The following is a 14,658-nucleotide window of genomic DNA, read 5'->3' as shown; positions in this document are numbered from 1 at the left end:
GAGAAAACAACACACTGCTTCTGTGCAAGCCCATACGTAGATGCTTGTGGGTGCTTAATACCACCTTGGCACATCCTGTGGATTTCCTGCATGAACAGCAGCACAACTCCAGTTAATATGTAAAGAAGTATATACTGGGCACTAATGTGCTAGATATGTACTCCACCCCACTGGATCTGTCTACAGTCTTAGGGCTGTGGCCATTTGCATTTAGTGAAAGACAATTATTTACGTCAATTACACAGTCATTGGTAATACCACCAATGAAAGACTATTCTCTAAATTAACGTGAATAATTTTATGCCTGTATCAAGTCTTCCGCCATTGTGGAACAGGCTAAATGGTAACCTCATAATCAGACACCAACAAAACATAGAAAATCACCCCTTGCAGGTGAATCGATCTGGGCAAATTACCCCATTTGCCCTGCTGCACATCAAACCGTGCTTAACTAGAATGTACCAGCAAACCTGGTTCTCCTTGACCTTGTGTCTTTGTTGAGTGTAGTCTGCGAAATTAACCTGGAAGAGCTATTTAAACCTTGGCTTAGGACACACTTAATTGGCAGGGTCCACATGGCCCTGGCACATGCGGATTGGTTCAGGGGCTCAAGTACCCTCATGCTGATCGATTTTGAGAAGGTATTTGACTTAGGTTGTCTGGTCCATCCTAGATGACACCCTACGACACCCTACAAGGAATGGGATGTGGGCAAAAATTCCGGAGTTACATCTGCCTCCTGTAAACCAATCCCAGGGCCTATGTCCAGGTTAAAGGGGGACTCTCCTCACTTTCAGATAGGTAGGAGCATCAGACAGGGCTATGCATTGTCCACCCCTCCTATTCGCAGTAGCCATTGAGCCACTGGCAGTCTGGTTCTGGTGCAATGCTCAGATTTGGGGCTTTAACTGGGAGGGGGGGGGGGGGGTGGCCACCGAGAAGTGCAAAGCCCTATATGCAGATGACATCTTACTTTTTCTCTCACAGCCCACCATCACCGGGCCCTGCCTGGTTCACATGCTCACCTTTATGACACCTTTATGATAAGGTCTCTGGGCTGATGAACAATTGGTCCAAATCCTCCTAACTTCTCTTCAAGTTGACAGAGACAGTCCTGACTGGCAGGCATAGTTCCACAGCCGCCATCTCAGTTTTCAGTACTTGGTATTCCACATTGCACTGGACCCACACTTGACCAGGGCCTTGAACCTCCAGTCCAAATGCATAAAACAACAACTGACCTTCTCAAATGGACTAAACGTTCCCTAAATGTTCTTGGAAGGGTGGCCCTTGTCAAAATGATGACACTACCCAGGTTTCTCTATGTCTTTCTGAACATCCCCCTCCTCATCTCCCATATATGGTTAACTGACCTGTCAGGGAAGATCTGCATCTCCCTCTGAAGGCAAAGCCCACCAAGAATAGCAATTGGCAAATGCGTGCAGTACTTATATGATGATGTCATAAGAAGGGCAGATATTCGCCTTTACTATTGGGGCACCAAGAACCATGTAGTGAATGACTGGATGAATGGGGGTGGTGATATGGCCGGGCCATTCGCCTGGAGGTGGTGATATGGCCGGGCCATTCGTCTGGAGGAGGTTCAACTTGGCCAACAGGCTATGCTGGGAATGTTATTTGTGAACCCCATCCCCCACACCCTCCCTGAAGTGACTAGAGTGACCTTGTTGTCATTGCGATCAATGTTATGCTGCATTGGGTGGAACAAGAGACTTATGAAGAAACTCCCCCTATGGCATAATAACTGGCTGAGACACACTTCTTCCCTGCGGGGATTTAGATCTTGGGACCTATTATATATATCTATATATATATATATACGTCATGTGATCAAGGCTCGTCAGAGCCGAAACGTTATGGTGGCACAAGCAATAAACAACTAAGAAGACTGGAATCTGGGTCCATGTCCTTGTTTTGAAGCACAAATCTGTATAGGCGGAGTGGATTGAGATATATATATATATAGGCTAAATGTGGGGAAATGATTCGAATGCTGCCTCCCTGCCATGGCTTCAACCCTCAGTGAGTGCGAACCAACGGAGGGCAACCTTTTTCTTTCAAATAACTGTGGCCAGGTCCAGGTCCCGGCTCGCACCACCGCGATACCTGAGCGGGACGCTGCAAGGACACTGGTATTGCAAGATGCGTCATTGGGGGAGCCTTTTGAACAGGTTGAGACGCCTTTTGACCATTGCTGGTCCCACAAATGTTTTATTTTTTTACGGACATTGTACAAGGCACGGCCCACTTGGGTTTGAGGGTACTACCAGTCCCAGAATGCTATCAAACTTACCTGTGGAGCATCGAAATAAAAGAGGGAATAATCTGGCAGTCTGCATTGTGCCTTTCAGTGCCTGTATCTGCCCAGAGGAAGGAAGTTTCCCGAAACGGGTCTGCAGGCTAAATGTGGGGAAATGATTCGAGTGCTGCCTCCCTGCCATGGCTTCAACCCCCAGTGAGTGCCAACCAACGGAGGGCAACCTTTTTCTTTCAAATAACTGTGGCCAGGTCCAGGTCCCGGCTCGCACCACCGCGATACCTGAGCGGGACGCTGCAAGGACACTGGTATTGCAAGATGCGTGATTGGGGGAGCCTTTTGAACAGGTTGAGACGCCTTTTGAACATTGCTGGTCCCACAAATGTTTTAATTTTTTACGGACATTGTACAAGGCACCACCCACTTGGGTTTGAGGGTACTACCAGTCCCAGAATGCTATCAAACTTACCTGTGGAGCATCGAACTAAAAGAGGGAATAATCTGGCAGTCTGCGTTGTGTCTTTCAGTGCCTGTATCTGCCCAGAGGAAGGGAGTTCCCCGAAACGCGTCGGCAGGCTAAATGTGGGGAAATGATTCGAGTGCTGCCTCCCTGCCATGGCTTCAACCCCCAGTGAGTGCGAACCAACGGAGGGCAACCTTTTTCTATAGATAGATAGATAGATAGATAGATAGATAGATAGATAGATAGATAGATAGATAGATAGATAGATAGATAGATAGATAGATAGATAGATATACGTATATCCAAATGTGGACATTTCTGGCACAGAATACTCATGAAATCTTTTGCAACAGGAATTTGCTCTTCCTAAATCTCAGTTTTTCCATTATCTGTAACTGTGGCATACCCTTAGATCTCACAGTGACTCCCTAGAAGCCCAAATATAACTCACTGCAAGCCTAAATCCTTATAATACATTTGTTGGACCAGTTTCGATGTTGAAGGAGAAATGGGAGGGTTGGGTGGGAACCATGGGCGATGGTGACTGGAGGCATGCATGTATGTCTTCGAAGGTCCTGACTATTTCCTCCCGGCTTCAGCTAATTCAGATTAAATATTTACACGTGTTGTACCTCGCAACAACCCATCTGTGGCACACACAGAAACGCCCTTTCCAGCACAGTTTCTGTGGTTCAGAGGAACAAGGAGGTTTCTTCCACTTGATCTCGACATGTCCTGTCATTGCGACCTACTAGAGGAAAATGTCCAATGTCTTGTCAGGAGTTTGAGGGAGACGAGGGAAATGTAACCCTGAGTGGCACTTTTGGGTATTTTTGAAGACATGGAGAAATCTTGGACTTTCGCATCTCCCCTGAAACTGGCCACATGGTGAACGGCAACGGACTGGCGCTCTAAGCTAGAGAAACCCCTTTACATGACCAAAGGATGCCCACAGAAAAACAGCAAAATTCAGGGGAAATAGTGGACCTACTACGGGCTAAATGGGGTTCTGAAAACACCCATTTGTATCAAGGAGATGTATAAGTAGTGTCATATGCAACTGCACTGTGTATAGAGCTCTGCTTGTTCGTTGAGTTTTACAAATGCTAATACCTTGACTGTGCACACAAAATCTTGGCTTGGGGTAACAGGTGAGGCAGTGTTTCGAATCAGTCAGATTGACTTCAATGGTTTAGACTAGAACCATGTAAACCAGCACGGGCCAATGTCCGCTGAAGAGGTCCGCTGTGGAATCTCATTAGAAAGGGCATATTCTTCTTTTCACGATTTAAGTGAGACACTTTGGACAGGCAGTTTGGATATATAATGTAAAATTTCAAATTTATGGCAACAGCTTTCAAGTGGTAATTCTATTAACAGGCGCACGGACAAGAGACCATAAAATAAGTGCCACCCAATAAATAATGTTCTTGCTAGAGCTTTTTGCCTGGTCACTACTGACCTGTCTAATATTAAATACGAGGAATGTTGGCTAGAGTATTCAGCATATCATCCTATGTACATAATCTTAAAAACTTGCAGACTCTCCAACCTTTGCTTGGTAAGTCAGAATTTCTGCAAAAATTTCAACAAAGCTGTAACCATCAACCTATGTTCTTCAAGTACATTACATCTAACATAGACGTGAGAAGTGTGCAGGCCATGAGAGGAGTGCAGACTGGACTATGGTAGCAAGAATACAAGGTCTTCAAAACAAAACTAGCAAACTGACCTCTCAACACAAACTGGGAGCTCAGGGGACTTCTGTACTGCACTAGACTAAAGAAGTATGCTAAGACAAGAATGATGCCTTCTGCGATTTGCTGAAAGAAGATGGCTATTTTCCAACATTTTCTAGAGTAGCCTCCCAGAAAAATGTTTGAATATAGACTTTTGATACACATTCTTGTTCTAAAAAGCTACCAGCCTGGATATTAAACTAAGCACTATGCACAAGACGATTGTCAATATATCATGGCAACAGAGTAAGTTATGATTAGTCACATTGAATAACCCTTAAATTGCTGGAACGTCTCCCCCCAGTGCTGAGCCCTTTTTTGACATTTTTGGGGTAATACACACTTAGCGCTCCATAAAATGATTTCCACATAAGCAATCCACGGCAAAGATGAGTACTTATTTTCCAACATACTGGGGATTCTAAAAGTACACAAGGTCTGTAGATTCCCCTAGAGGGGCCAGAGAAAATGGCCAAAATATATCTACATTTTGACTTTTGGGGGAAAAATATGAAAAAGTGCTCTGGATAAAAGGGTCAGTTGGTTTTTCCCCCTAAAAATGGCATCAACAAATAGTTTTCTGTGCTACAGTCATCATCTTCCCAGCTTTCAGGTAACATGCAGAGCTGATTTAAAAAAAAGTATATTTTTATCATAGTTTTGGCATTTTGCAAAGAGGTGGCCCATTTTTCCTATTTTGTTTTGTTTGTGCCCTCAACCTACTTGTAGTTTGTGGTGGAAATCAGTGTGAAACCCATGAGGGATCCAGGAAAGCTATAGATCTAAAAGATAGACACAATTCCAAAGTCAGCAAGGTGTCAAATGTGTAGATCCTTCAAAGATTTCTCAAAGAATCTATGGGGCCAATTAGGATGTCGGTCGGGAAACCTCCAATCGCAAGTCGGATGCTTTTCTACTGGCATCCTTGGTTTAAACTCCTATCACCCAATTATAAAGAAGGCGGTCGGAGATTAAACCGGTCAGTCATTCCGGATGGTCTCCAATGGGCTCAAGGAGCCCATCGATCAGTCTCAGGCCACTCATTATCCCTTTAGAATAGCGTTTTCACCATTGGGATTATGTCTGTTTCAGACAGCCTTTCCATGTTCAGCTGTCCAACATGGAAAGCCTGTCGGAAAGAGACTTAGGGGGTCCCCAGCAGGGCTCCTATCCATCAGCGGCCTCCAGTTGGGGGCCATTCCTGCACCATGTGTGCCACGCGATGCATGGATTCATAGAAACTCCCATTTCTCAATGGGAGCTTGTGCTGCGACCAGTTTTTGACCACAGCACAAGCTAACATAGAGAAATGGGAGTTAGGTTGCATTGTAATAGGGGATGCGGAACTGCCAACCTATGGTCGCCCACACAACATTATAATAGGCCCCTAAGTGTTGAAATAAAGAAATATTGAACATGAGTAGGAAAAAATGGCCATTTGTGACAAAGTTTACTTTTGGTCAATTGTCGCTTTACAAAATCAATGTACCATTACTTCAGCTATACCCTTCTGGTTGCTGGGATATAGAGGGTTGGTAGGTTCTTCAATACACGAGGGTACCCAGAGCCAACAACTGAACTGCACCAAACAATGGGTTTTCATTGTGTACTGAGAACAGCCCATTTCATATGGTGAAATATGTAAAGTGAAATGTATCAAGAAACCTATGTATTTCTGAAATGGGCACAAGATATGGAGTTTAGGAGCAGTGAGTGTTTGTACATCTCTGATATTGTGGGTTCACCTACTAGCATATGATGTAGAGGGTAGTATATGAAATATCTTCTTTATTACACACTGGATTACATTTGAAAGGCGCAAATGCAGCAAAATCCAATAGGTAATAATAATTATTCTACTATTTTATGCACACACATGTGTTCCAATAAAAATGGTACCTCACTTGCGTTTATAGGCCTAGTGACTCTGACAGGAAATGGCCCAGAACGTAACATGGACAACATGTTTTTCCACTGACAATTGACCTTTTTGCCATTGTAAATAGCTTTGCATTTTGAGCCCTGTGGATTTTGAGCTCTGGACTCAGCGGCACCTAGGGAAACCTAGCAAAAGTGCACATTTTTGGAGACTAGACACCTTGGGAAAGCCAGGGTGGTATGACTTGCGTGTTTCTCACCTGGGTTTCTTACCCATAATCCCTTGCAAACCTCAAACTTTGGCTAAAAATAAAAAACGTTACTTTTGATGAAAAGTTCTGGAATCTGCTGGGAGCCACAAGCGTTTCTCCACCAAGCATTCCCCGAAGTCTCCTGATAAAAATGGTACCTCATTTGTGAGAGTAGGCATAGAGCCCGCAGCAGAAAATGGCCCATAACACAACATGGGTACATCATATTTTTCCACTCAAAACTGACTTTTTTTTGCAAAGTGGGTAGCTGTGGCTTTTAGTTCTTAGCTCAGCTAGTCGCTAGGGAAACCCAGCAAACCTGCCCATTTTTTAAAACTAGACAACTGGGGGATTCCATGGGATGCATGACTTGCGAGGCTCTCACTTGGAAATTTTACCCATAAAGATGTTCTAAAGTCTAACTTTGGTTAAAAAAACACTAATTGTCCTCACATTTCTGTGACCGAAAGCTTTGCAGTCTGCTGGGAGCCACACATTTCCTACTATCCTGACTTCCCACATGTCCCCCAATAAGAAGGGTGCCTGACTTGTGTGGGTGAGCCAAGAGACAATGACAATCACCCCCAGTGGCTCTCCTAAGGGGCAGAAAGGCTGTCAACATATTCTTTTTAGGGATGGGACAAGGCCATGCCCAGAGTGGACGGTCCCCAACTCTACAACGTTTTTTTTTAGTCTGGTGTCTAGTGGGCTTTCTGCTTCCAGAGGGGTGCAGAGAGAGTGTTGGTTCTCCTGTTGGGATGGGGTGTGGCCATGCCCATGGAAGGCAGACCCAACCCCTATATTTGTTTTAAAAATGGGCATTTCCTAGTGTCTAGTGGGCTTTCTGCCTCACCGGGGGCAGATTGGGGGAAATCACCCCCACCTGCCCTGCTGTGTGGCTGAAAGACTTTCGTTTCATACACCCTTGTGTCTGGTGGGCTTTCTGGCCCTGGGCAGTATATTGGGGGTACCAACCCCTATCTGCCTCCTGGGGAGCAGAAAGACTGTCTGTCTTCTTGTTGGGGGTCGAAGAATGGCCATGCCCATGGTGGACAGCCCCACACCTATATGTGTTTCCAAAAATTACATTTCTTGGTGCCTATTGGGCTTTCTGCCCCACCAAGGCAGACTGGGGGCTGTCTCCCTCATCTGCCCTCCAGGTAAGGCAGAAAAACTGTTGCCTTATTTTTTTAGGGGTAGAGATATGGCTATGCCGATAGTGTGGCAGCCCTCTACCCTGGTGTTTAGAGGGTAACTACCCACATCAGTCCCGGGGGGGCAGACAGACTGACATTTTAGTTTAATCTTGGGGGGAGCACAAGTCCTTGCCTAAGTGCCAAGCTAAAAATAAAATAAATGACTCCCTCTGGCACAGAGCACCAGGGGGTCTTTATATACTTCCCCGATGTCAGCCAATGGCCGACAAATGTACTCGGGAGGTAGTGTGGGGGTCGGCCACTGCCTGACATCTGCACTCAGAGGATCAAAGAGTTAAAACCAAAGACTAAAGAAGCAGTGTTCCAGATGTATTAGCCGTCTCCTATCTTGCCCTCTGGAACAACATCTGATAGCAATGTTGCTGTTTGACATGATGATGCAGCTGCCCAAATGAAAGTGGCTAATCAGTAGTGATTTTCAGTATCATCATTTCTGTGAATGAGAAGCCTATAATTCGTCATGGTCTTCCATATAAAGCACCAAACATGTTTCTGAGAGTCTGCAAAAAGTGTGGGACAGTCTGGAAAAACTCATACAGTGTCAGCAACATTTTAATGTGGGTACTGATATGCACCACACACTGGGGATTCATTAAAGAATCGACATTCATGGCGATAATTTATCTCCGCCAGACAGGCATTGTGAAATGGACACCATTGGCATTTCTCCCAGGAACCCACCTCAGACTTAAAATATTGTTGTCTCCCAGTATGGTTGAGGTGCCACTAAGGGCGAGGGGAGGTATGATCCAACCACCAATGCTAAATGAGTAACAGACTATGCCCAATGAGGAGGAACAGTGCTGTGTGCCAGCTTTCCTGTGCACTGAGTTGGAACAATGCTGGCTCCAGCTCTCCCAAGTTCTACAGGTACAAATGATGACTTCATAAGGAAAGATCAGCCAAACTCAGAGGGAACACATTCGGCTGAGAATATATTTGTCTCTGTCACTTATATAAACAAAACCAGCAAAGGCAACTGTGAGGACAATGTGTCTGAAAACTAAATTGATATGGATCAACAAGTTAGAGAAACAAATTCTACAAAATTGAAAAGTGCAATGGGAATAAATATTTAAAGTGAATGCCATAAGAGAGCGATGGTATGCAATGGTTCTTCTTTTCAAAGAATATTAGTTTTAGAATCCAGATGAGTTATTTCTGAAAAATATGTACATTATATTCTTCACGCTGTATTTTTCCTTAGGTAATATTTTAACCCAGTAAATACATATATTTGGTTTACTTTTTTATTATAATAGAATTACCATGGTTTTTTATTGGGTAGAATGGGCCATTAGCATTATTATAACAGCAGTTGATGTCAAATATTTGAATAAAGTTGTACATTTCATAATTTGTTTAATCTTTGTTGATTTACCATTGATTAAGCCTAAATGTGTAGATCAATTAAAGTATGTTGAAAATTTGTTCACAGTGATCATTGACTGTTGCATTGTTTTCTACTTAGAAAACGTTCTGTCTGTGTAGAATTATGGTTTCATCTAGCCTGACTGAAAATCCTATTTATTGCACCATTCAACCCTGTGATATGGTAACAAAAACAAGTGACATCACCCTCCTCTAAATAAAAGTAACCGCTTGTTATGACTAGCACTTCATACCACACTCTGCAAATACCAGATGTTACTATTATCTGATTTAATGGCATACAAACCACTCACCTTGGAAAGAAGGGAGACGGAATCGACAACGCCAGGCTTAAAACTGAGATCTTTCACCAAATGTATTTACCTAGATATTTCCTCGCAAAGCCTACATATACATATCTTTCTGCACATAAATCTTAACAAAGGTGGTTTATAAAAATGGATACAACTTTGCACAACTCTATCTCATGCTACACTTAAGAAAGCCCTGACCATATGAAGATCAGACCTGCCAACTCTCACGATAACACCATGTGTCACACAATATCGGGTTCCTTCACACGGTCACCCAGTGAGGAGCTGATATCACACGGTGGTTGGGAAAACCGTAGCAAGCCACTTCACAATAGTGCATTTCAATTGTTTTCGGAAGGACTGATCAGCTGATGGTCATTAAGTAGTGTGAAAACACCACAGGATTTTGGCGGCAGCAGCCCTAGCAAACATTGTTCTTTTGCTATTTGTTCGATTGTTTTAAGAGTAGGGGGGAGTCGAGTGTGTTGCAGAGGAGGAAGATAATAGGCTTAAAGGCATTCCTTCTTTTACCACTTCTAAACTGAGGATTGAGGGTGGTATTACACTTATCAAACATGAATCTCCCCGTGGGTCAGATTTTGACACCCTCTAGACAGTGGTGGGAAAGGAACATCATTTTAAGATAGCCTCTAGTTTTACCCAATTTACTGATTTATTTCAAAGTCTTTTGGCACTTATAAGAATCAGGTTTTGGTTTTCCTACAAAATTGGATAGAAACAAATCTAGCAGCCATGCTCAATGATGTTCCTGCTGTGCCAGAGGTATTTCTCTGCATGAGACTCCACCCCTTCCATGGCCACGCCCCCTCCTCACTCGGTGAAATGTTTTATGAAGTCGGCAGGTCTGGAAGAGCAACCTGTGAAATACAACTACCAGGAGATAGAGAGCCTCCTTAAGTGCAAGCAATGAGTTGGTATGCCAAAGCAGTATGAAGCTGGATGCACAGAACGTGTAGAAGAAAGTCAGGAGCATAGCATTTGGGGGAGAGGGAAACATCCCCCAATAAATGCATTATTGGCATGGCAAATGGGTCGGATGCGGAATTGGGTCTGCTATGCCTGTGGTGGTTTTTCTCATCATCCTGATTTCACCAGGGGTTTTCACTTGTTTATTTCTCGGACCAGGAGCTTAAACATATCAAAAGTATCTGGTTTACCACAGAAGTAGTATACCTGCACTAATCCTTGAATTGGTGCAAATTTACCACTTGCTTGGACTTGACAAACTTTGGCGATAGTAGGCTTGAAAACTGCGCCAGCCTTGGGTTTCAGACATACTAGGGGTAATCAAACAGGCGAAAGGCTAGGGGAGGATGATGGGAGAGATGCTTGCAAATGGTCTAATCACTGCCAATCAATCAACATAGCATACCACACTATTGTTGTTCACCCACTGTGCCACTCTAAAACACAGGGCCTGATTTAGGGTTTGGCGGATACATCAAGGCAAACAGGAGTGGGAAGGACTTCATGTCAGCCACCCTGCCTATTCTCTACTCACCACATTTAGAGATGTCTGCCAGCCTTGTGGACATCTTTGTACGTTGGCAGGAACCACCATCATGGTAGTTACTGTCAGGGTAGGAAAAGTTTGACGATGGTTCTATCAGACATTATGGACAGCTGGCCGTCAAACCTTTCCACATTTCATTATTTTTCAATAATAAACTTCTAAAGCAGGAGTTTTTAAACAAGCAAATGTGCAGTAACACGTGTGATACATGAAAACAGTGCAACATCAATACATGCTAAATACGCTGTAAAAAATGTAAGCTTCTGACAAGAATGGCATTTGTAACTATACTGATTTATGAAATTAGACCACATTAATAACAAAAGAGATTAACAGACACAACATTTTAGAAGAATTTAAAATCTTAAAATAGCTTTAAAATATAAATATACAACATATAACCTAAGGTAGTATATGAATGAATTGAAGTTTTGATAGAAAGGGTCATGTTGTGTTATAAGGGCTTAATACAAGATTCGTATTATGATTTCCACTGTGTATATATAGCCTCTCACTACAAATTAGGCATAAAGGGAATAGAAGCCACTGAGCATAAATGAGTTTATAGTGAGAACTATTGATATCAGATGGAATCTGAACAAAAAAAACACACATACCTTGAAAATACGGATTATTTTTTCATTATTTTATGTGCTTTTGTATATTGCTAGCTCTGTCTAAAGAAAGCATCACATCACTTTCCAAATGCAGGGAGGAGGCAAGAGACCTAGAGGTTCAATTATGAGCCAAATAGGCATAACATGAACTCATGGTCAGTCACAAGAACCAGGACTGTCAACTTTAACCCCTTCGCTGCGGCGGCTATTCCGCCGCAGCGCTAAGGGGGCGGGGCGGCCGCGCGGCGTGCGCATGCTGGTGACGGAACCGCTCCGTCACCAGCCGCAGTCGCGCTGTGCTCATGACGGAGCGGTTCCGTCATGGCCCCACCCGCTCAATGGAACGCTCAGCGCACGGGCAGAATCTGCGCCTCGCAGGTGTGCCGAGCGGGCCGTGACGGAACCACGGCTGATGACGGAGCGGTCCGTCACCAGCAGGGGAGGGGTTAAAAAAGTTTAAAGTTCTGTTACGATTGATGCATTTTCAGGGATACATTGAGTCTTAGAATATTACCATCAATGTGAACAGTTCAAACGCATCAAATTGTACTTTGAGTGTGCCTTCGATAGTGTTGTTAGATCTAGGATAAAAGAACATTTTCAAATACATATTTACTTCAGGTAAGTGACCTTTGTTGGCACAAAAGCGATCACAAACAAGCACGGATGGAATATTTGAATGTCTGTGTCTGCACAATTCTCTGAATTTGTTCGCAGGTAGTGCAGTAAGGTTTTTAAAGCAATTCCAGTAACAATTCGTCTGGTAAGACTTTGTTACTGAAAGTTTCATGACATTCTAGGGACATTGTTACAACTTTCAAGGATTTTGGATTTTGTTTTATAAAATTGACTGCACCTATTAGTTTTAACCAATATTTATTTTTTAAGCAAAAATCCTACAAAGTGTATAAACGAGTAAGACCAAGAAGTGTTCTCCAGATCTAGGGCGAAACATCTCTAGCTCTGCCTAGTGCACAGTGACCCACATCAGCACCTGCAAATTTAAATGCTGTGATCTAGGGTCACTTTTGAACAGTTTATTTTGTTGAAAACCCTGCCCTCCTTTTGTCTCCCAAAAACTTGCAATACCATCAGAAAATGCTTCTTTTGTATGGTCACCCCATTTTTCTGAACTGATGCTGCTAGGTTTTTACTCTGCACAGCGGGGCACAGCTAACCGGAACCCAGTGCAAGTGCTCTGACCCCTATGTCGAAATTGGCTACAGTCGCTAGTACATGGTACCAAGTGCACACAGGTCTTGTAAGTTAAATGTCAGTAGTGCACTAAAAGGAAACTACAAAGCATGTATCCGGGACTGCCCCTGCAGCCTGGGTCGGCAGTTTTAAAACACCCATTTCAGGTTAGCAAAATATACCTTTTGTTAAGCCTAAACCTGAAAGAATCCCACTATCCTAAGGAGCTCCGCTAACTTGTTACAACGGGACCTGCACTGGACCCTGCTGGTGGCTTCTCTTAAAGTGAGTCCTTACTTCTAAAGGGTGTCCATAAGGTCCTTGGGCCCTTAGCGAGGTGTCAAAGTGTACTTCTCCTCCCTAAACCTGAAAGATGGGACTTAAAAAATGTTCAAGGATGTTTTGCCTGGAGAACCGACAAAAGTTTGTGACTGACCTGCAAAGTCAATCCATCGTAGGTGTGTTTCCGCAGTACTGAAGATTCCGATTGCCTCAGCTCAGGGCTTTTCTGTAGAAGCAAATCCTTTTCAGTAGGATATTACAGAGAAGGTATCTTGCCTCAGGGAACCCTGTTCAGACCCAGCTCCCAGTTGCCCGCTGGATGAATCCAAGCTCCAAAAAATTGACCAATGCCAAGGTAGAAATCCTTGCCTTATAAAATTATTTGGTCAGTGAGCGACCTTCCCTGGATGCTAATTTTGAATTGCTGAACATAGAAAACAATTGAGGATGGGTGCACAGCCTTTTGTCTCAGTTCTTCAAGTTTGGGTTCTCACAAGGGTGGCGTCTATACCCCTAAAGGCGCCTATACAGAACAATGAACATGTGATACCAGTGGGTCACTGGGACCATCCCCTTGGGAACACCTTTTACTCCTCTTAGCAACAGAGGATTCCACACAATGAGTTCATAAATAAGGATTTTTTCATTTATTTTGCAAAGTTCATTGAATATTAGTTTGCAGCATATTCAATAATTAACGTTTTCTTCGTAATGCATATGTATAGTTCATTTCATTCATGAGGCATCATTATATTTTCAAGTATCCAATGCATTTCGGGCTACGGTGTGAGCCCTTCATCAGGGAATAAAGATGCCTGTGACGGATTAGCCAGTCAAAGATCTAATGGTGTGGTAAGCTGGAGTTCAGCAGAATAGATTTTCGAAAAGAAGTCGGATCATGAGTCGTTCCGCGTCTCTTTTACAGTGACCCACTGGTATCACATGTTCATAATTTTGAATTGCTCTCATTCAGAAGTTTCCCACCAAAAGTTAATAGGTTTACTGGGACTTCATCCCATCTCCAGCTAGCCTTGTGGAACCTATATCGGCTGCAGTTTGCTGCCTTGCCCCACAGAGCATTTTTTACTTCCATTTTAGAGCCAACCAGCCAGATTCATCATAGTGCCGTTTTGCGAGTCCCTAATAGCGATTATTAAGGAATCGCTATTAAGGACTTGCAAAACAGGATTCATGTAGGAATCGCTAAATAAATTATGATTCCTATGCATTCCTTATTTGCGATTAGCAAATTGCTAATCGCAAATAAGGAATAACTCCCCATTCATTCTTATGGGCCTTTAGGCAAATAACCGCAAATAAGGATGCAATTTCAATGGTGCCAGGAGTGTCCAAAGGACACCCTGTAGCACCCCTGAAATGTAATCTACATTGGTGTTGCGCACACACATGTCCAAAGGACATGTGTGTGTGTAACATGCAACTTAGAAAGATGCATTTAAATGCATTTTTCTAAGTTTTCGCTATTTACCACAAGGTTTGACCTCGTGGTAAATAGCGGC

General features: G+C 43.4%; 1 protein-coding gene across 4 annotated transcripts in view; it reads left to right on the top strand.

Annotated features, from left to right (window-relative positions):
* The window catches only part of LHFPL3 (LHFPL tetraspan subfamily member 3), a 694,555-nt gene that overhangs the window by 622,176 nt on the left and 57,721 nt on the right, over positions 1-14,658 (top strand). The window lies entirely within an intron of this gene.

Source organism: Lissotriton vulgaris, chromosome 1_1 (assembly GCF_964263255.1).
Source record: "Lissotriton vulgaris chromosome 1_1, aLisVul1.2, whole genome shotgun sequence".
Taxonomy (NCBI): Eukaryota; Metazoa; Chordata; class Amphibia; order Caudata; family Salamandridae; genus Lissotriton; species Lissotriton vulgaris.
The sequence above is the reverse complement of the archived record's forward strand: the minus strand, read 5'-3'. Positions and strand labels throughout refer to the sequence as shown.